Below are 23848 nucleotides of genomic sequence, written 5' to 3' on the forward strand. Positions count from 1 at the left end.
TCCAGATGCTATGGGACATCTGAACAGAGTCAGCCACTGGCCACTGGTCTGCATCTCCAGCAAGCAAGTCATATATCAGGTTGTAGTTTAGGGTGGTGTTGAAGTTGCAAATAAAGATACGGGAGTCGTTAATGCAAAAATAAAGAAACTCACAAGGCATGGAACACATATTTGAGATTCATGTAGTAAAATGATCAAGTGAAGAAAAATAAAATGAATCTTTAGGGAGACTGAATGAAAACAAAACAAGAATGTGCTCATAAAATCAGGGGAACACAGGAATGTGTTTAATAGAGGCATGGATCCAGTGTTCAACAAAGTCTGTAAAAGAAAGACAGACAGACAACAGGCAAGTTTTCTCTGGGCTTGGCTACCATGGTTCATTTTGGTGGTATTCTAATGAGTGGAGAGCTGGAAGCTACATTATTTCTCTCTTATCTGAATATTCTATGAGGAGAATCATTCTTCTCATTAGCTGTCTGAGAGCGAATGAAAGTTTCTTGTTTTCTACTTGCTGTTAGTTCACTTTGCAGACTTTACCTGACCAAACAATTAATGGGAGACAGCATCATCTGTGGTCACAGTTTCCGTCTGTTGTTGCTTGCCTTTCTGCACTCCTGTAGAACATAATGGAGGTGGAAATAAGATAAAGAACACCCTTTACCTCAAGGTTGACGGAAGCACAGAATAAGGACCCTTCTACAACCTTCAAAGGCAGACTTTTTAGACCTTCCTTCTAGAATCACTTTTAGTGACTCTACCTTCTGAAGGTTTTGCCACTTCCCCAAATATTTCCCGACAGTTTAGGATTACGTACTCAGCCCATGAGGCTTTGGAGGAGTGTAAAAGTTTGGTCCTATTCTTTCGCCAAGTCCTGTGCTCCCAGAGAATAAGACTCAGACTCAAAATATATTTACAAATACCTTGGCCATATAGCTAGGCTCTTTTCTGACCAGACATAACTATGAATAGCCCATTTATTTTAACCTACATTCTGCCGTGTGGCTGGTTACCTGTGCTTAGGTACTGTGCATCTGTCTTGTTACATCTTTCTGGGTGAATCTTCTGTATCTGGCTCTATCTCAGAATCATTTCTGCCTCCTGGGTGTCCTACCTGCTATTCTACCCTTTCCCATAGGCCATAGGTTTAATTGACAAGTCATGCATCCATACAATAGACAAGATATAATCTCTAAAGAGGATATTTGGCGTATAAACTATAAAATTCATGCTGCTTTCTTCTCCTGTGAGAAACAGGTTTAGACTTGATGATATAAAACATAAAAGCTTGTTTTACAATAGGAAAGTTCTCGGTTTGGATTCATAACCAGGAACTATTATGTTACTTATCAAAATATAGCTTTAAGAAAAAGTAGAAAGTAGAAGCAAACACATAGTAGTTGGAAGGGAGTGAGTAGAGAAAGGGAAAGTTGAGTCATGGAATCTTCCTGGAAAACATACTCATGGAAGGAGCAGATGAATGCCAGTGGTGGTAGTGCTTGCCTTTAACACCAGCATTGGGAAGATGGAGGTAGGAAGATCAGAAGTTCAAAGTCAACCTCATATGTTGATTTTGATGCTAGCCCAGACCACACGAGACCCTGTTTTTTGTTGTTTGTTTTGTTTTGTTTTGTTTTGTTTTTAAAGGGAAGAGGTGAGAGAGGCTCTGGTTAGTAGAACATAGGAGTGTTGTTTGGAGTTGGGGACCACTTCGGTTTGGCTTCTTTTAGATAGGTGTGTATGTTTGTGTGTGTGTGTGTGTGTGTGTGTGTGTGTGTGTGTGTGTGTGTGTGTGTGTGTGTAGAGAAGGGGGGACAAGAGAGAACACACATATTTGTGAATGTGTGTGTGCATAGAATAGGAACATTAGAAAGTAACAGGCCATATGTAATTTGTAAAATCAAAACTATTTATTATTTAGTGTATTACAAGGTTAACCAATCAAAATCAGAATCCCTCAGATGTGTTGAGTTAGGTGACTTATGTCTGCAACTAGAATACTCAGACTGCTCAGGCAGAATTGCTCTAAGTTCAAGGCTGGCCTCAGCCGCAATGCAAGATACTGTCTCAAGTAACAGAAACAAAAACAAGCAAGCAAGCAGGAATTCTCTGCCCTAAAAGCAACCTGTCTAAACAATGTTTGACAAATGTTCAAAGATATTTGATCAACTACATGATGCATGTGGGTATTTTGCAAGTATGATCTATTACAGTAAGTGTTTTAAATTCATTTATTCTAAAAATGGGGCCAGGTTTGTGGTAATCAAGTCTCGTGGTGCATTTAGCCCCACCATAGCTAGTTCCAGTCTGACAATGGGATGCTCCATGGAAACACCTGCTAAATGTGCAGAGTTTATTCCTATAATTCCCAAGTCAGCATTTCCATTGTATGTACTCTGTTTCTGCACCTTACCTCAGAATTGGAAAAGGACTTTTCACGAGGAAGGTTTTTAAGACCATGTCTCTATAGTTTATCATGAAGGTTTGTTTTCCCCAGCAGGGAGCCAGATAAGAAAGAAATAGCTAGAATCATTTCATATGGGAATTTCCTGATCTATTTTCATGAGAAGAATAACCCTGACCAAGGTGGAGAGAATTGTGAAAAGCCACTACTTGTGTTCCTGTAACTACAGTTGGATTCTAACTCTAGGCCTGGTAGATGGCCATCTTGATGAATCACACATCTTAAGGGATACACGTGATATCTAGACTCCTGAGGACTGTGTTTTAGAACTGCCTTCTGATGCTACTGAGACCTCTTTGGAGGTGAGAGTAAATTGGAAGCTCAGGAGATAATGGAAACTGTGGAGATTATTTTGCTACCACTGATTTACTGACTGACTGACTGACTGACTGACTGACTGACTGACTGACTGATTGATTGATTGATTGATTGGGCCTTAGTTTTGGTTAGTGTGTCAGATCAAATCTGGAGCTTCCTGCACACTGGATAAGTACCTTCCAGTTGAACTGCACCCTGCGCCTCTCATAGCTTCAGGAGAAGAGAAGCTAACCCTCACAGAGTCTTTCTGGTTGGGAATTTTCTGTTGCTTCCCCAGGCCATACCACATTCAATCCCTCTCCTAGTCCAATGTGAGTTTTCTAGAATTCATGTAACCCTTCTCTATAGAGTGTTACAGAAAATTACCTTTGTATATTTCATTTAGTACTGATCCCCAGTCTCTGTAAGCTTTAAAGAGCTGATAAAAAGTGGACACTCTAGGCCCTGGGAAGAATGCTGATTTGACTGTTCATACACAAGGCTCCTGCTAATGCTCCTTGCTTTCATAGAGAAGAGTCTCATTAAAATTCCTGCAACTACGTTTAATCAGTATAAATTTTGATTAAAAAAGAAATGAAAAATGCCCTAGGTCTTTTGATGCTGAAAACAGAAAGTTAAGTTAATTATATTTAATATAATGCTTATTAGAATAATTTTGGGGGCAAAGTCATCAAATTATGGAAATGTTAAGACTATCTGACACTTGGTATTTCCACAAAGTATGGTTGTTAGACGAAACACTCAGAATAGTTAAAGGGATAAGGGGAAATGGCTGTCTCTCGTGCTAGTCTTCCACATAGGCAGGCTGAGTTTCTGCTGTGACTTCTTCAGCTCGGATACGTCTTCCCTTTTCTTCTCCATGAGTGAACACCCCCACCCTGGAAAGCAGTACACACTGCCAGCCACCACAAGACTGTCCTTAGCAGCTCTGGCACATGCATCGGCCGTGCCTTTTTGTTCCTGACTTGCTGGTAGTAATTGGCTACATTGCAGATGAGTTATACATTAAAAAACTAAGTTACTGACACTTATCTAATGTTAAGTTAGAGGAGTGTCATGCTGGTTCTGTCTTTATGAATACCAGGTTCACAAATCTGACGTCTAAAAAAAATTTAAAGATTAAATGAGAGCTTTCTAAAAACTAGATCAGAAAACTATTTCAGCCAGTTCATGACATTTGAGCAGCAAGTTCCAAAGATCAAGAGGTTCAGAAATCGCATGCAACTCACTCCGGGCTGTTTAATTCCAGGTACCTAACTGTCGTGAACTTGAATGAGAATTTCATTTCATAGATTCTATACCCCCTTTCTCTATATGTTGATGTAGATTTAGTCTTAAATATTTATGCTTAAGGTGTTCTGTCTTAATCATGGATATATGTAGAAAAGGGACATTTCTGTAGAATTGTATTAAAAGCAGCAGTAGCAGTTAAGACATACTTTTATAATCTACAACAATGTGTCTTAGGTGTGTTGTAGACCGGAATTCAGTCCATGTGGCATGCCAGAGATCATTAATTTGCTTAAAATTTTAATTATTTACAATAACCATTTGTAATTCTATGTTTTTAAAAGACCGAGCCTTGTAAAGGTATGATGCATGCTAAGCCTACAGAACTATCTATAATTGTCCAGAAAACTTTGACATACCTGATCTGCCATCTTCTCCTGATGGTCAAACATTCTCCACCATGGTACAGCAGCTCCATGCTGGTCTCCTCTGGAGCTTTCTCCTTCACAGCACAGTGTCTCTGAATTATGGTTATGGATAAGTCACTAACCAACCTCCTCCCTAAACCAGAAGCTAGACTATCTTTCAGCACAGTGACAAATTACTATATTTTATGCTCATAGGTGTTTTCCTTGAATATATACATGTGCACCATATGTCCAGTACCCACAGAGGCTAGAAGAGGGCAGTCTATCCCCTGGAAATGGAATCACAGATAGTTATAAATCACCATAAGGATCCTGGGGACTGAACTCAGTTCTCTAGAGCACCTGCTAATGCTCTTTAATGATTACCATTCCAAAAATTAAAGTATTAGTATCATCAACAATTTGTGTGTGGGGGGGGTTCCCATGTGTTTGGAAGCTAGAGGTCAACATAGGATGCATTTCTTAATGGCTTCTGCTTGGTTTTTTGAGATAAGGTCTCATTGAATTTGGATCTAGTCAACTCTGCTAGATTGGCTGACCAGCAATCTCCAGGGATCCTCCTGACTCTGCTCTCCCATACTGCTATTATAGGTGTCCAAAGCTATGCCTAGACTTTTATATAGGAGCCTAGGTTCTGATATCCGGTCTTCATACTTTCATAGCAAACATTTTATCAATGGAGGTATCTCCCTATCCTCACCAACGACTCTTATTAAAAGAATATCATGGACTATGGTGATGAAGAATATGTTCTCAGGTATGATACATGTTAAATTTTATGTACAACAAGAAGAATGGAGCCAGTTACTGAGATGAAGAAGTGGATGGTATTCTCCCCTGTGTATGAGTGATTTCCGAGGCTGGTATCAATTGTGTGGGAACTGGTGGGGCAGCCTGCATACCTTCTGCAGGTTCTGCTGGGTCTCTAGGAGGAGAAACTGAATACTCTGACACTCTTGGTCAGGTTTCTTTTCTTTCTTCTGGTTCTGCTGTCTGGTTCAGCTGCTTCCTGTTTGCCCTCGGGCTCTACTGAACCTAAGTTTCAAATCCCATTCTGACATTCTTCTGTTCCCTTGCACTTTAAACTTCAGTCTTTTTCTTGTCTCCTGATCCCTCTTCATCTGACTTGACATTAGCTCATTTCTTCCATCTGCCCAAAATGTGAGTTGGGTGCCCAGTCATGGAGACTCTTCCTAGCCCTAACGTGGCATACTATCATAACCTATAAAAAAAATGGATCAGGAAGGTTGCGATTGAAATGCCAACGGGAAATGATCTTGCAGAGAGGCAAACATGTTGGTGTGAGTTAGTAGAAAGGACTCACACTCAGTATGAAGTAAGTGCTTCCGCAAGAAAAGAACCTCTCTGAGAGAATTCCTGGGAAGGTGGGAAGTACAGACAAAAAGTAGAAAAGAACCCACAACATTTTAAGAGGAGAGAAAGAAAGAAGGAAGTCTTGAAGGAAGGAAGTCTTGAAGGAAGGAAGGAAGGAAGGAAGGAAGGAAGGAAGGAAGGAAGGATGGAAGGAAGGAAGGAAACAAAAGCAATGAAGTGTCGGGGAGGGTGGATGGATTGATAAGCATCTCTGTGATGACTCTGACTCCAAGGAGGACCTCAGGAAACAGGCTTGCTTGCTTTCCCTCCTTTAGTGTGCTGCACAGACAGGTCTTGGCAGTCACCTCGACTTTATTTCCTAATTTGCTTTCATAAGTTGGATGAACATAGCTTTTTTTCTAAGAGCCAACTCATAACATTGAATAGATAACACACTAGAGTTATGACTAGAATTTTTGTTGTCTGTATCATGAAGTTATCAAGAATTGCTTCTAAAACCTATCTTGTAAATCTCTTTTGAATCCCAGGTATTGCTACGTCAGATGAACTTGATAAGGTAAGCTGAGCTCTGTGCCTAATGATCAAATGCAGGACTTAAGTTTGAATCCACCTCTCAACTGTTTTTTCTGAAACATGCAAAATGATCAAGATAGTTCATTTGGTGTTAACATTTTGATAGTTTGATTATCCTTAATGAAAAATATATAGCATTTACTCTTTGAATCAAGGCCTATAAAATTTGCTTAGACTAAATATAATCACCAAATAATTACAAAAAAAAATGAAAAACTAGTGACACCATGTCTATTATTTGTATCTGGCTATATCTAGTAATGATGATGTTGCTGTTGTTGTTGTTGTTGATGTTGATGATGATGATGACAACGATGACGATGGTGGTGGTAATGGTGGTATCTATAGTGATGATGGTAATGATGTTGACGGGAATCTCATGGTGATGTTGGTAACCATAGTGATGATGGTGATGGTGATGATATGGAAGGAACTTGACATTTTCTATTCCTGCCCTTCCACATTAATGGTTGTTGTTTGCATGATTTAGCTTTCCAAGATGCCAACAGAATATGATGATGGTCTGAAACACAGTGACAGTTGCTGGGGTGGTGAGAGCAGTGTGAATAAGGGTACCAGATTGGATACATATTCCCACAGTAACACCTGTAGTACTCACTGCTCCTGGGGGCTGTGCAGTCAGAGAAGTCAGGCACCAACTCCTGAGTTGTAAAACTTGGCTTCTGCTCAAGCTGCAGTGACTGGGGAAACTGAGGAAGGGTTCAGTTCAGGTGGGGCTGTTATCAAGAGCTCTCTTTCTGTGTGTTTATCTTACTGTCTATTAAACACGTTTGTACAGTCGGTGCTCATAGAGGATCTGCTTCAAACAACACACTTGTGAGTTACCTGGATCTAAATTTCCAATGTCCCTTAGTGAGGACCCTTTACAGCTCATCAGTATTTTAGCGGTCACTAAAGGCACCACGGGAGAAATAGAAACAGATAAAATTTTATGTGTTTATTATTTTAAGTGGTATCAAGCAAAGCTGTTACATAGTTAAAAATACATATCAATGGAAAATACTTCATTTTCCAAAACAAACTATGACTAAGGAAGAGGTCTTCACATCTTATAAACTTCTGTTATACTGAGAACAACTAGAAGCTGCTGCATTCTCGCTGTGCGTCCATTTAATATCCTGCAGTTTTCATCTATGGATGGAAGAAATCTGGCATCGGAAATGTAGTTAGAAAGCAAGACATGGAGAGAGCCACCACTGAAAAGGCATTTCTTTTTAGATTGAGACATTTAAGAAGAGCAAAGAATAGTAAAAATGGTGGTGTTCATACCAAGGCAAAGTATCTCTAATAGTAATATGACTTTGATATTTTAAAAATGTCTGCCTGAGTCACTAAAAAAAAAAAACCAAAGCCTGGATATTTTCTTTGACATGGTTTCCTGCAGTTACCATCGCTATGTTGAACAGCTGTGTGTGGTAACTGCAAGACTAGGCCTTGATTGTGTAGAACAGCAAGTGGGGTGAAAGCCAGATGTGCTCTCCCAGCTTTGCCCATCATTTCTAGTTCTCTTTCCCCATCCCTTCCTCCCTCCCTCCCACACCCCTTCCCTCCCACCCCCCCCCTTACCCCCACCCCCCACATCCCTCATTCTTGCTTTCCTGGGCCAAGAAAATTCTCACAATTTGCAAAATCTTAATACTCTAATCTCTTACCATTTTGATCTACCTTCACTTTAAATACAAAGACACTATGGTCCACTCTTCACGATTCCTACCTTTTTAAATTTTTCTTTTCTTTTCCCCCATATGCTCCTCTACACAACTGCGTCACCATGCATGGGGCTTGCACTGCTCCGCCCCGCTTCCTGTGCTCTGAGTGGCGGTAGCATTGCTGTACTTTACTGCTAAGCTCAACGACCTTTCTCACTTTTTTAAAATCTCTTTTTAAAATTAATTTATCAATTCACTTTGCATATCAATACTGGGAGCCCCCTCCTCCCAGTAGCCCTCACACAGATCCCCCTTCCCTTCTCCTCTGAGAAGAGAGAGCCCCCCTCTGAGTATAACAAACACTCCCCCCACCCCATCCCCCTACACCTTCTCTCCCACTCAGGCCAGACAAGGCAGCCCAGCTGGGAAAACGGAATCCACAGGCAGGCAACCTATTCAGGTCCAGCCCTGATCCACTTGTTTCTTTTTCCTGAAATGGTTTTGTATGTCAGGGGGTGACTTAGATCTGCCTTGGCACGCAATCAGGTGCCTTCCACCGCATGTCCTTCCCCCACTTCCTAGTTCTGGGCCTGGGCAGGGAGGCAGGGGAAAGTAGTCTAATCCACAAATCTACTTGATACTCATTTTAGCCAGTTTACCTAATACTTGTTTCTGAAAAGGTCATGGAAATTTACTGTTAATTTCAACTGAAGGAAACACCAGTGATTGTCCTAAGTAACTTCTCTTTCTGAAAGTTCACAAAATCTCAGTGCTATTGATATTTGATATTCAAGGGTGGGAGAGGATCTCAGGCCTTCAAGAAGACCTTGGTCCTCTGCCAGCCGTGGGAGCATCACTGAGTAGAGTGCTTGTCCCACACCACCCTTGGTGTGGCCATAAAACTCACACTTCTGAATTTCTTGATCCCCAGAAAAAGACCCAAGTTCAGATACCTGTAAATACAAGATTTCTTAATTTTTATTTTATTTTTTTTATTTTAAAGTAGTTCCTTTTTAGCGGAAAGAATTTCTAATACAACAATAATGTCTACCTTTCCTTTGATTCCTTGAGTTCACTCCCATCTAGCCCTCTCCCTCCCTCAAATTCATGGCTTCTCCCCACCCCTCCCCCTCCCACACATGCACGCACGCGCATGCGTGTGTGTGTGTGTGTGTGTGTGTGTGTGTGTGTGTGTGTGTACATTTATTAGAAATCTTTTCCCCTACAAAAGAACTACTACAAAGTTCTGAGAAAGTGTTTCTGTTCAGGTGTGCCTTCTGGAATCTGAATACATATCTTACTTTCTATCTCCCATTCATCTATCTGTCTGTCTGTCTGTCTATCTATCTATCTATCTATCTATCTATCTATCTATCTATCTATCTATACTGATACTGGCTCTCACATAGCACAGGATGACTGAGCTCACTCTCTTAAGCTGTGTATAACCTTGGCCTTCTGATCCTTGACATCCACAGCCCTAGCCTTAGACATACAGGTGTGTAGCACTAAACCCAGTTTGCATTGCTGGGATCAAGCTTCCTTTATGGCAACCAAACACCCTAGCAACTAAGCTATGGTCTTCTAGCTTCTCTTTTGTCTCTCGCTTCCCTCACATTTCTAGTTTTCACTTGGAAAAATCCACTAGATCAACTGTTTTCTCAGTCTCTGATGCTAGGAGGGTCTACCTAAGATGAGGCAACAGAAGTAACTCACATAGGCACAATCTGGCTGGGAGTTTGTCTTGACACTTCTGAGGTCTGCCAAACTGCGTACATATTTCCAAGGCTAGAGTTAATTCTCCATTGTATGCCTCACATCTGTACTTCACACTTAACTTTCCTCTGCTATTCAGTTACTACACTGTACTCAGCAAGGCCTAGAGGATTAAGTGGGCCAATAAGACAATGCCTCTAAGTAGTACATTTTATTTATCTCCACATTTCTGTCTGTCCATCACCCTTGAAGATGTGATCTGACCTCATACTATTCCTTTAGAGCACACAGTGACTTCATGAAAGTGGGTCTTCCGATCTGAACTATGAGTGTCTGTGTTTTCTCATTGAAAAAGAGGACTGGTATTGTGGGAAACCATGCATATCAATCAGCACTGGACTGACTCTAAATATGTATGGTATCCTGCCCCCTGCCAGGAGTTATTTATAGATGCTGGTTCATCATCCCTCATTTAGATGGCAACTATTTTTAAAATGTCATGAATTTCCCCTTGAAAATAAGTTATATGCACAGCTAAAATATCAAAATTATGAAATATTAAAAATATGTTTGAAAAAATCATTTCAAAGATGGACCTCCCACACAGTGCGGCACCAAGTGACAGACCTCCCACACAGTGTGGCACCAAGTTTCTGTGCTTTCCCTCCACACAAGGCAACTGTGGCTCTCACTGTCACTGTCAAGACCACCCACAAGGTCAAAGCAAACCATCAGGTTGGCAGACCCCTCAGACCTAAGAAAATCATCTTTCATTTATCCTTTGCCATGTCATGCTTTCAATAATATCCTCAAAAAAATAACCTTACACACCATAGAGCAAAGAATGAAGTTATAGGGTGAAAGGGCTGCTTGTGGGAAGGGAGAAAATTTAAAAAATCATACACCTGACCAAAAGTGACCTCCAAAATATGTGAAGAGTCCCCAAAGCCCAATAACACAAAGCAGACAATTGGGTTAAAATTGGGCAAGTGATAAGAATCGGTGCAGAATGTCACTGTCCATTGGAAGAACTCAAAGCAAAGCCACAGTGTGCCATCACCTTCCAAAGCTTAGTTCCTACCACAGACAGAAGACGGCAAGGGTTGAGTGTCAGTGAAGACATGGAGAATTCGGGACTCTGTACATCACTGTTGGTGGGAATATGAAAGAGAACAGGAACTATGCAGCTCTTTAAGTAATTAAAAGTATAATTACCATATGCCAGAGTTTGGGTGGGAATATAAAACGAAACGGCCGCTATGGAAAACAGTTTGGCAGTTCTTCAAGTAATTAAAAACAAGCTCACCATATGCTGCGCTTTTCACGTTTGTGTCCTTTCAAAATTCACATTGAAAGTTAATGGGCAAAGTATTAAACTTCCTAATATCACATGGCAATGGGCAAAGTTTAATACTTCCTAATATCACATGGCGATGCTGTTTCAGGGACTGTGCTGGGAGGTCCCACTCAGTGGCATTAGCTCCCCAGTGAAAGGCTTTGGTGACCTGCTTGACCCTTCCTCTGTCCTCTCCCATGTGAGGACATGGTATTCATCATTTTTATCCTGTGACACCGCATCATGTAATAGAGTATACGTTTATCAGAGACTCTGGGCACCTTGATCTTAGCGTTCTACCCTCTAGAGCCATGGGAAATACATTTCTATTATTTGCAAATTACCTAGTTTAAGATATTTTGCTCTACTAGTAGATAGGAATGAAGATGGCGTGTGATAAAGAAACCTCACCTCTAAATACACATCCAAAAGAAGCAGAAAAAAAGATCAGTGAAGGTGCTCCCATATCTGTGCTCACAGTGCTATTGCTCACCAGGACATGAGAGCAACCCAAGTGGTCATTAGTGGGAAATAGAAAATATTGTGGAATATTATTCAGCAATCAAAAGGATGATGCATTGTGACATGCACAGCACGAATGAACTTGTAGGCACTTGTGCTAAGTGAAAGAAACCAGTCACAGAAGGTAATGTTACATGGATTCCCCTGTGCTGTATTTAGCAGTCACATTTATAGACACAGACGTACAAGGGCAGTTGTCAAGACTAGGTTCTTGCCCACTGAAAACTTCTCTTCACAAACTGAGTTTGCTTGGTGATTGGCGACACAATAATGAATATATTCAACATGACTGAATGGTGCCGCAAATGTGGCCAAGGTGTTAGCTTTAAGTTACATGCTGTTATTAACTGGTCGTTCCATGTGCAAGATCATTATTTTCATAGTAGCACTTAGAAAAATTTGCACAGACCCAGATGTACCATGAAACATGAGCAACTTTCAGTAAGAAAAACTTCACTGGGGTTACTAACAGCACAGCATAGAATGTGCCTTACTATGTTCTCAAGGAAAAAGAACTTTAGAGCAACTACACAGCACTCAGAAAAGTCATCAGAACTACTGCTGGTCTTGAATCCCCCGTCCATGAATATTTAAGTAGATCCACACTCACGATGATGATCATAATAAATAGTAATGTCCTATTCGGTACATATTAGAGGTTAGATGTTGGTTAAGCACTTCAGATAGGTTATGCCATTTCACTTGGCTCACTTGATCTTTATCAGACGATGCTCAGAATTATCTGCCCGCATAAACCCGTTTCTCATTCTCTAACTGTGAAATGATAGACTGTTGGTAGGTGAGACACATGCAGAGAAGTTAATGAGTTTACTGAAGGTTGCACATCGAATGGGTTAGACTAGGAGCAGGGGTGGGGCACAGAGCAGGGGAGGGACACAAAGCAGAGGTGGGGCACAGAGCAGGGGTGGGACACAGAGCAGGGGTGGGGCACAGAGCAGGGGTGGGACACAGAGCAGGGGAGGGACACAGAGCAGGGGTGGGACACAGAGCAGGGGTGTGGCACAGCATGGGTGGGGCACAGAGCAGGTGTGGGGCACAGAGCGGTGCTGAGACGTGGAGCAGGCAGGTCCTGTTTCTCCGAGAGTCTGCAGTCCTAACATCGATGCCGTGTTGTTGAGATCTGAACTCTTACCACAGTGGAAGGATATTGCTTTTGGGATATCTTAGTTCTATCTCCTTTGGTTTCACATCAAGAAAGGAAACTAGAACTAAAACCTTGATACAATTTCTCTTCTACAGTCCATGCTGGATGTCTGTGTAGTGAGCTCAGCACTGTCTGGGGACAGAGGAAGCACTCAGAACCTGGGTCCTCCAGCTACTTACCTCTGCAGACTTGTATTAACTAAGCTTTTGGTAAACAGTCGCTGGATAAGTAGCTTCTTAAACAGTTATTTATCATACTTAAAGTCTACATTTTATAACATTTTGCCACTCTTCTCACCACCAAGACATCTTAATTCAGTTATTTTACGGAGTGAGTCACAGAGCAAGCAGGTCCTGATTCCTGACCCTGCAGTCCGAACAGTGATGTCATGTTTTTGAGATCTGAACTTTTACCAGTGGTGGAAATACCCTTTGGGATATCTTAGTTTTATCTCCTTTGCTTCCACATCAAGATTATTATTGGTTATTATGGTGTAGGAACCGAGGGAGAGTTATGATTATGTCCTAAGTCCTGATTAGGTTTCTATTGCTACAGAAAACATGACCAAAAGGAACTCATATTTTGAGGCAACAGCCCATCAGCCTTGAGGAGGAACTGATGCAGAAGCCATAGAGGACACTGCCTACTGGCTTGCTCCACTCAACCAGCCTACATCATACAACTCACATCTGCCTTCACTAGGCTTATGCTACTCATGGTGAGCTGGGACCTCCCACATTGTCAATCAAAAAAAAAAAATCCCCTGAGACTTACCCACAGGCCAGTCTTGTGGGGCATTTTATCAACTGAGGTCTCTTCTTCCCAGATGGCCTTTTCTTACATCAAGTTAACAAAAACAAACTAATTAACCAGCACAGATGGTGTCCCACAAACAATGTTTCAATAGGAGAAATTAGATATGTATGCATTCTGGTGGTGATGGGGATAGAGAGATAACTCAGTGGGAGAAGAGCATGCATTGCTTTTCCACATGACCAGAGTTTGGTTGCCAGCATTCGTGCCAGGATCTAAAGCATCTGGCCTCCACGGGCACCTATGCTCACATGTACATACCCCAACACGCATACTCATAAATAAAAGTACTAAAGAAATCATTAAAATGTATATAGTGAGATGAGTTTTAAAGTACAATTTCTCATGCGGACAATGGCCCTGTGAGAAGGCTCTGGTAATAGGCCTCATACGCATAGTTAAGAGTATGTCAGCTTGAAAAGTTTTACAAATGTGAAACACATATTTGAAAACTCAGATTTGAATAGCATTCAACTCCAAGTAATTTTACTATATATTGTCTTGCCATCTTAAAATGCTAACAACTCCTAAGAGAACTTTTTAAAATTATTTCAGACTGACTAAACCGGTAACAGGGATCTAACACCATCACTGACAGAATGCACCATGGGCCACTGGATGCTGCTTCACCAAACGTGCACCGTAAAAGGGGAGAGATTGCCTTAGAAATAAGGACATCTTTCCCCAGATGACTTCCTGTTAATTTTTTTCCCAGGAAGGCAATTTTAAATTTTTGTGCTTATTTCTGTCACTCTTTGGAGAGAGTTTTCTCGATTTTTCTGCATCAGCAGAGTGTATTTGAATTGTTGTGATCCAGAGCTGGAGCGGTGGCTCAGCAGTTGAGGGTATGGGCTACTCCTGCAGAAACCCCTGCTTTAGTATTCAGAATCTTGCATGGTGGCTCATAACTGCCTGAAACTCCAGTTCCAGGGACTCTGATGCCATCTTCTGGCCTCTGCAATCTTCAGGCACACACACAGTACACTTATATACACGCAGCCACTCACACATACACATACACCCAAGCAACCCCTGAATAAATAAACTGCTATTGATCCCGTGTCCTAATTCTTTTCATGTTCCAGAATCTCTTGTCCAGTCATGTTTAGACACATACACATTATGTAATATTTGAGGCAATAGAGGACAAGAATCTATAGCTATATCTGTTTTATGTGCTATGGTGATATATGTTTGGTTTTTAACCAATAACTTGCTCTAACAGTAGGGGAAATAATCATGTACAGTTTATTGCATGCTTGCAATTAAGGTTCTTGCCCATTTTTATTTTTAAAAACCTGTGTCTCAAAGATGAGATGAGGAAACAATTTTCAAGGAAAAAATTTTATATTTAAGTCATAAACAAAGCTTAATACCTTTGAGTGTGGGAGAGGAGGAAGGCTCTTAAAACAGAGACCAGGAACTCAAGAGATGGCTTCGTGGTTGAGAGCACTCACTCCGTAAACATGAGGACAAGAATTCAGAACCCAGCACCCAGGTGATACGCCATATCTCAGAAACGCCTGTAACTCCAGCCCCTAGGAACTGCCGAAGTAGGCCTCTGTCTGTGCACAGTGTATGTGGAACACTCACTCAGACACACACAGACAGAATATACATCTCAGTAAGTAAGCTAAACAGACTAAGATATACATTTGCGTTATAAATGAAGCATATGAGGAGTTTGTTAACAGAAAAATTGTCCTTGTGAGCTATATAAAACAATGATTGCTACAATGCAAATACTAATGCATTTTCATCAGACTTAACCACAACATTTGTCAAAATGCTATTTGGATGAGGCTCTGGCAAACAGGCACATGGACACACTGCTGGTGAGAGTGTGAAACTATACAAACACTATGCAGGAAAAGGTTGCAATATCTTAAATATTTGATGTGCACTGTTTGTTGATGAATTTATCTTTTTCCTATGGTGAGTTATTTTTTCATTGCTGTGACAGAACACCTAGCAACTGGTAAGAGAAGAGAAAGCACTTAATTGGTCTTATGTTTTAAGAGGGTTAGAGTCCATGATAGAAGAGCAAACCAAGACTCACATCTTAATTGAAATCAGGAAACTGATATGTATGTATATCATACATATCATAAATATATCATACATATCATAGATATGTATATCATACATATCATATGCATATACATATGAGAGAGAGAGAGAGAACATAGTAGGAATGGTGCAAGTCTTTAACCATCAAATCCTGTCTCTAGTGACATTCGTGTAATCCTTCCCAAAGAGTTCCACCAACCAGGGACCAAGTATTCAAACATATGGGTCTATAAGGGCCATTCTTATGCAAATCGCCAGTCTAATTAAAAGACATACTGGCAAAATATGAAGAGACTTATACTTTAGAAGCTGAAGAGTAACAAAAGTCAAGACTACATTGAAATAATACTGAATATATTTTGGAGCGCAGGATTATTTGTCCATAAGAATGAAAGAATATACATTATAAAGTGGTCCTCGGCTATCTGCTTAAATGAAAAGTCAAGGTGATCAAGTGTGCTTGTACTATTCATTGAGGAAGTATAATGAAAGCACACACACATCTTCACACCAGAACACTGCTACAAGATGTGCCATGCGTTTCGTATTGTGTGTAGAATAAGGGAAAAGGTGGGGTGCATGGTGGAGAAGAGAGCAGGGATGCAGCTGCTCCTGCAGGATTTTAAAATACTTTACGACCAGTAAGTACTCTGAATAATTTTAAAGCAAATTTAATACCTTGTGTTTTAACTATATTTTTTTATATTCTAGGGCAAGTGAACATACATGCACTTCAGGTTGTGGCGTAAATAATCAGGAATTTATCACAGCTTGTATTTAGAGCCAGCCATTGTATTTTCCCACAAGGAACATGCTCTAAGGAGAGACAGCACAGCTAGGCACCTTTGGATTCTTAGTGGTCAAATGGTTCAAGACAACATTCACAGTCTCATAATGGGGCTTTCTCAGCGCATTTTGAATTCTGTGACAAAGAAATTATGTCACTCTTTAAAAACTTAAATGTGGAGCACAGATAAAGAAAATGCACGTGTACACATAGATTTACATACAATGTCTATTATCCTGAGTTCAAATAGAAGCCATGATGAGGTAAACATTAGATGTAATTAGACAACCAAAGTTAGTAGACTTTTACTGATCGATTCAGGTCATCCTCAGCGAAGATGGTAAGAGTAAGGGACGGCACTTTCGTAATTCCAGAAAATGAATATGGTTCCCCAGCTGTCTGTCCCAGAAGATACTTAGTGATGAGGGAAAGGGCCTCATTCACTTCAGAGAAAACTAGAAGATACTGCCTCAGAGTTATGACGACCATCAGCAGAAAGAGTAATGTGAAAGCAAAATCAACCTTGTGTGCCTTTTGGTGTAAAATGTATGCGTCCCTATTTTTATTCCCAAGAATGAATGAGTTAAATTTGAACACGGAGAAACACATGAAATATACTACCTGGAGTATTTTCTGAAAATAATAAAAGTCTTATAAAACAAAAATGTGGAGGTTCTGGACATCAAGAGACACAGAAACCTGTTCAAACCAAAGGAAAGTTAAAAGCCACATTATCAAATTCCACATATTACTTAGAATTTTATTTTGTCAGGAGGAGTATTATTCAGGTAATTCAGACAAGTGGGGAGAATTAAAGGTGGCAGTTCTCAATTATTGATTTTGTATGTCATACTTCAGCCATTCCAGAAAACCTTTCATACTTTTAAAGGACATAGGGAATAAAAGCATCATATCAGAAGTGATTCTGGGAACATTTTGTAACATAAAATGCATATATTTTATGTAGTATGTAATTTTAAAAGAACCCATGTTAGTTCCGGCTAGGTGCCAGCAATCGTGGTCTCATCTGTCGAACCCCCACGGCTGGCTCCAAGCAGCCATCTGGTCCTATTTCCCATGGTCGCCCCAGACTGGCTCAGCTCCGCTGAACTGCTAACTTGCATTTTTCTCTGAGCCTCCTGTTTCTCTGACTGGCTTTTGTTTTTCTTTTTCATCTTTATTAACTTGGGTGTTTCTTATTTACATTTCAATTGTTATTCCCTTTCCTGGTTTTCAGGCCAACATCCCCCTAACCCCTCTCCCTCCCCTTCTATATGGGTGTTCCCCTCCCCCCCCTCCCCCCCTTACCCCCCCCCCCCCCACCACCACGTTCACTGGGGGTTCAGTCTTAGCAGGACCAAGGGCTTCCCCTTCCACTGGTGCTCTTACTAGGCTATTCATTGCTACCTATGAGGTTGGAGCCCAGGGTCAGTCCATGTATAGTCTTTAGGTAGTGGCTTAGTCCCTGGACGCTCTGGTTGGTTGGCATTGTTGTTCATATGGGGTCTCGAGCCCCTTTCAAGCTCCTTCAGTCCTTTCTCTGATTCCTTCAACGGGGGTCCCATTCTCAGTTCAGTGGTTTGCTGCTGGCATTCGCCTATGTATTTGCCATATTCTGGCTGTGTCTCTTAGGAGAGATCTACATCTGGTTCCTGTCAGCCTGTACTTCTTTGCTTCATCCATCTTATCTAGTTTGGTGGCTGTATATGTATGGGCCACATGTGGGGCAGGCTCTGAATGGGTGTTCCTTCTGCTTCTGTTCTAAACTTTGCCTCCCTATTTCCTCCCAAGGGTATTCTTGTTCCACTTTTGAAGAAGGAGTGAGGCATTCACATTTTGGTCATCCTTCTTGAGTTTCATGTGTTCTGTGGATCTGTGTGTTCGAGCATTTGGGCTAATAGCCACTTATCAATGAATCCAAACCATGTGTGCTTTCCTGTGATTGGGTTACCTCACTCAGCATGATATTTTCCAGGTCCATCCATTTGCCTATGAATTTCATAAGTCATTGTTTTTGATAGCTGAGTAATATTCCATTGTGTAGATGTACCACATTTTCTGTATCCATTCCTCTGTTGAAGGGCATCTGGGTTCTTTCCAGCTTCTGGCTATTATAAATAAGGCTGCTATGAACATAGTGGAGCATGTGTCTTTGTTATATGTTGAAGCATCTTTTGGGTATATGCCCAAGAGGGGTATAATTGGGTCCTCAGGTAGTTCAATGTCCAATTTTCTGAGGAACCTCCAGACTGATCTGGCTGGCTTTCTTAAGCCACCCGGCGGGGCAAGTGTCCCTCTTGAGATGCCTTGGAGCTACAGCTTACCTCTTGGTCAACCAACTGTCCACCTCTGTGGCTTAGCTCTGCCATGCGGCTGCACCCTCTCTCTTACCCACCTGAATGGTCACAAGTGGAAAACACCAATCTTAATTTTAGAATTAACCAGAATGATGCAACCACTGGGTGAGAATTCTATAGCCCTAAACTCATCATCTTTTCTATGTTGAAAATTCTTCAGGTGAAGGAAGCTTCCACTGGGTCTGACAATTCCTGGGCCTACATCCTGTAAACCTCTCACTCTCCACATCCTCCCTAAAAGGGCTGCTCCTTTCTCCAAGTCCCCTCATCCTCTCTTGGACCTGGAAGACTTGCATCCTTATCATCACCCAGCTATTAGCTTCTTGTCATCTTTAATCCCTCTACCATTTTATATTCTTAGATATCTAAAGAACAAAGCAAAGCAACAAGGCAAAATGACAACTGAGAGAGTCAACCAACATTGTTGTCGGATACACTAGCACTTATGTAGACTTGAAAAAGGGTAGAAAGGGATTCTTGGATTCTTTACTATGCTTTCTTCTCCCAGGAAGTCTGAGTCCTGTGAATTTGAAGACTCTTTTATTTTTATTTTATTTTATTTTTTATTTTTGAGGCAGGTGTTACTGTGTAGCACTGGCTAGCCTAGAACACTCTATGTAGACTAGGATAGTTTCAAAATTAAAGATCTGTCTGCTTTTTTTCCTCCTGGGTGCTGGGATTAAATGCATGAACCACCATGGGTGACAAGGATAAAATATTTGAAAAGTACATTTATTCACTTTATTGACAGCCCAATAACAATTAGCACTTCCAGTGCTGAGTTTCTAGTCTTTGAATATTTCACATTACCAGTAAGCAAAGTGAATTTGGCATAAATGCTGGTTCCAGGACTGGGGCAGAAGATATCCACAATGAAACTCTATTGTGTCTTAGTTGGGCAAACTACTAAACACTGACAAGATTGTCTTGGGAGCCGGCTAGCATTGTCTCCTGGGGAAAGCTGAGGAAATGGAACAGGAGTAAGGACAATAGCTGTGATTCTGTGAGAAATGCCAGACTTTACAAAACCAAGATCTTCATCAGAGACTTCCTTCATCACCTCTATGGATGTAGAGATCCACAATTATAATTCTTAAAAGCCTCCTGGGGTGGAGAAAGAATGAAGTTAAAAATTGTTCCTCAGGGTAATCCAGAATTACGTCAGAGTTCTCCTCATGGAAATATTCCGATAAACAGATGAACATGGAATTATAAAAGTAGATGGTTGTGATTTTGCAATTTTTGCTGCTGAATTAATGGTTGTAAGCAAAGTTGTTAGTGCTGCCATCCTCATTGATGAGCAGTCTTTGGGAGATCGTATGCCTTGCTATTACAACAGATCTATTCTCTCTGAGAAAGATGAGCAGAGAGGAATAGCATTACTAAGAACTTACTGGAAAATTTAAAACTAAATACTGACTGGTATTAAAGAATTATTGTTAACTTACATTAAATAAGATAATGGAATTTATTTACAGCAGGGCCTCATACAGATCTGATAATCTGTTGCACTAATCTCTTAACCCAAGTAAACCCATGTAAAGAAAACACAACTTGATTGATATGAATACAAGTTCTCACCTAGATCAGGCAAATCTAGAGTACTACTCTATTTCCCAACTACGAGATCCCTTATAACTTGCAGTTTCTCCAGCCCATGTGCTTCAGCTCCATCTTTCTTCTACCTCCTCTTCTCCTAATCCGCCCCCTCTCTCTCTTCTCTTTCTCCCCAACTCTTCTGTTCCACCTACCCCTTCCCCTGCCCAATCATCACTCTCACCTCTATTTTACAACTTAAAATAGAGAGATTGTTCTTAAGTCACCTGAGTCCTGAGTCTGTGACTAGGCAGCCCTTCTGGGGGAAGCAGAATTAGCATTAAAATACAAACAGCTCCGGGGCAATCCACAACATTTTCCCCTTTGTGTCCAGTTCAAAGGCTCTTTTCCCTCAAATATAAATTGAGTAGAACTATTACCATTCTACAATTTATGAAGTATAAGATACACTTAACACCCAGTCCATCAATTTTGTCCATTAAATAAAGCACTCTGACATCTATCCTAAAAGACTATAATTCCATACCCAACTTATATCTTGGTTTTAGATCATATGTCATCTGAAAACCACCCTTTCATATCTATATTATCTTTCTCATTGCTAAACAGCTTGGGTTGGCTATGAGATTACAACCAGTCTCCAACCATGACAGAAATCCAAGAATGACTAATATTACCTGAAAATATGAAAAGCATAAAACATAGCTTTCAAAACTTTGTAGATTTATAGAGACTACTGATCACCTGACAGTCCCTCATTCCTCAAAACATTGGAACATCATTCTTCAGCCTTCTGGCCCAGGACCATCTGACAGATCTTTGTAATGTAGAATTTTGAAGGGCTGATTATTCTGTCTTGTCAGAGCTTATCAGTCAACTATTTTGCATAATTTGTCCTTTTTCTGTGTAGTATTTTGTCTGTAGTTGAATTGAGGCAATTCTTCCCTAGTGGCTGTCTCGCCACAATTGAAGCAACCAAATTGATGCTCAATTTCTCCTTAGATTCCAAGAAGGGGTGCCTTCAGGAACAGTCTCTAGTCAAATGATCTTTAATAAAGAAATGTCCATAAATATCCTATTCTATGGACTTCTGACACCTTTGAAAATTATCTATCTACACACAACATTTCTGAACGGTTAAGCTTTGACTACTCTTGGCCACTTTTAATTGAAATATCTCAAAAACACCCTTTTAATTGACTCAGAACCATGAGTTTGCTATCTGACCTTTAACTCGTATTTTTTAATCAACTAAAAGCAGTTCGTAATAGCAGTTATAGGACTATGTCTAAGTTTTGTATTCTTAAATGTATTGTATAGGCACAATGCTTATATGAAAGTAGCAATATTAATCTCAATTTTAAATCAATAAGAAATTATACCAATGAAAACCTTAAATTTGTATCAAATAAATTCTATACTAATGAAAAGATTATAACCAACTTTGTATCAATTACAAAGACTTCTACCAATGTAAGATATAACTATGTAATAGTTTGCTTAAGAGTAAATTTGCTAACCTATCCCTATTTGTCTATTTCTCTAACTTCTATGATATTACTGTATCGCCTCCATTCTTTTCCACCCACTTCCCTTTTACCTAAGAAGGAAGGGTAGAAGGAAGGATAGAGAAGAGGAAAGAAAAGGTCAAAATCCCTGAGTTTAAACTGTCTAGTTCTCTCCCTGTCCAAAGTTACATTTGTAAAGTATCCCTTTAATGACAACATATCTATAATTCATAACATAACCAGAATCATCCGCCCCAACATAAGGAACTGGGAAGATGATCTTCTTTTGTCTACTTACAGCTAAATTGAGGCAAAGAATTCCCATCTGGGGGTCCAAGGGAAATTAGGAAAGTTGGCTTTGTCAAAGTAGAGCTAGCTGGCATCATTTGCCTTCCAGTCATCATGTGCCGAGAAAGTTCATTGCTTAGCTGATATCTTGAATACGGCAGTCTGAATGGCTGGATAGGCAAGCTAGCTGTTCTGGAAGCAAGTCTTTAAAAGAAGCAGCTTCAAAGTAGTTGAGGTAGAATCAAATGTAGAGCTAAAATGGAAAGTCTCAGAATCTCAGCATCCCAGAGTATAGATCTTTTTTAGGGCTGTCTTTCTCTTCTTTCATCCTGCAGCACACAAAACTTACAGGCATCATATAGTCCTATAAAGGAATTCACATGGAATGTTCCAGGTGCACAGATTGGTAATTGAAGATCAACAAAGAAAGATGACTGCCTTTCTTCAGAGGTTCATATAATCGAACTGTTATATAATTTTGTATACTTGCCATCTTAAAGAATGGTATGTAATAACAAGTTATGAGAAATTTGGACCCAGTAAATGTTACTGGCTGTGTATAACCATTTTAGTCTCAGCCAGTTCAGAGCTGTCTCTATATACAGTGACATAAAGATCACCACATGTACATTACGTACTTGTTGATTGTAGCTGAGTAAATAGTGAAGTCTCCCTTTTCTTCTCTGTCACCAAGGTCTTCAGGAGATTTCTCTTTGTCATGTCTGATCTTTATCAACTTGGAAGGAACTCACAACTTTTCTTTTCCTGTGGAAACATAGGCATAACCCCTTCCCCAGTGTAACACATTTCCCATTTTCCATTCTGATGTCAGAATATCCTTAATATAAACAGGCTGGTTTAGTTCAGTAGTTTTTCACAATCCAACATCTTTCAGCAGCTATGCTGTCTTGTTCATTAGCATTTAAAAAATGTAAGGTTAATAAAGTGCTATGTAATCTACCTTTGGAGGGTTTTGTTGCCAACTTTTGCCTGGTAAGCATTTCCTTTAGAGTTCAATTAGATCTCTCCACAATCTCTTGTCCTATTTGATTGTGTGATATGCCTGTAACATGTTTTACATTATAATATTCAAAAAACTACTTCATATTATTAGAGGTATCTCATTGTCTGTTTTAATTTGTATGGGTATACCCATAATGGCCATAACTTGTAACAAATGTGTAATTGCAGAATCGGCCTTTTCTGATGCTAAGGCCATTGAAATCCTGAATATGAGTCTAAAGTATGGTGCACATATTTCAGTTTACCGAACTCTGTAAAATGGAAGACATCCATCTTCCAAATTTCATTTCTTTGACTACCCTTAGGGTTAGTTCCTGTAGGCAATGTAATTTGGTTATAAAGAGCAAGTAGGACATTGCCGCAACATTTGCTTGGCTTGTTAGCCAAGAATTCTTTATTTAAACCTTTGCTGTTAACATGGTGTTTTTTTTTTTTTTTTTTTATGGAATCCTGATGCTTCTGGTATAGTTCCTATCAATAGCTGGTCAATTTCATTATTACCCTGAGCCAGAGGGCCTGACAAACCTGTACAAGATTTTATGTGTATTAGATATTGTGGATGACTCCTATTTCTGATCATTGGTTGTAGCTGAGTAAATAGTGAAGTCAATTCAGGATTCTGAATAAGTTCAGCAGTCTCTGTGTAAAACAGTCCTTTCTGCATCTTGAGAGTCAGTTTCTATATTAA

The 23848-nt window shown here is 40.2% G+C and overlaps 1 protein-coding gene across 1 annotated transcript in view; it reads left to right on the top strand.

Moving 5' to 3' along the window:
- The first annotated feature begins 6300 nt into the window (after positions 1 to 6300).
- The window catches only part of LOC116903935 (uncharacterized protein C8orf34 homolog), a 40532-nt gene continuing 22984 nt past the window's right edge, over positions 6301 to 23848 (top strand). The window contains exon 1 of the mRNA XM_032906716.1: positions 6301 to 6331. The gene's annotated coding sequence lies outside the window, so the exon portion shown is untranslated. The remainder of the gene's footprint in view (positions 6332 to 23848) is intronic.

The sequence above is a fragment of the Rattus rattus genome, chromosome 1, assembly GCF_011064425.1.
Source record: "Rattus rattus isolate New Zealand chromosome 1, Rrattus_CSIRO_v1, whole genome shotgun sequence".
NCBI classification, from domain to species: Eukaryota; Metazoa; Chordata; class Mammalia; order Rodentia; family Muridae; genus Rattus; species Rattus rattus.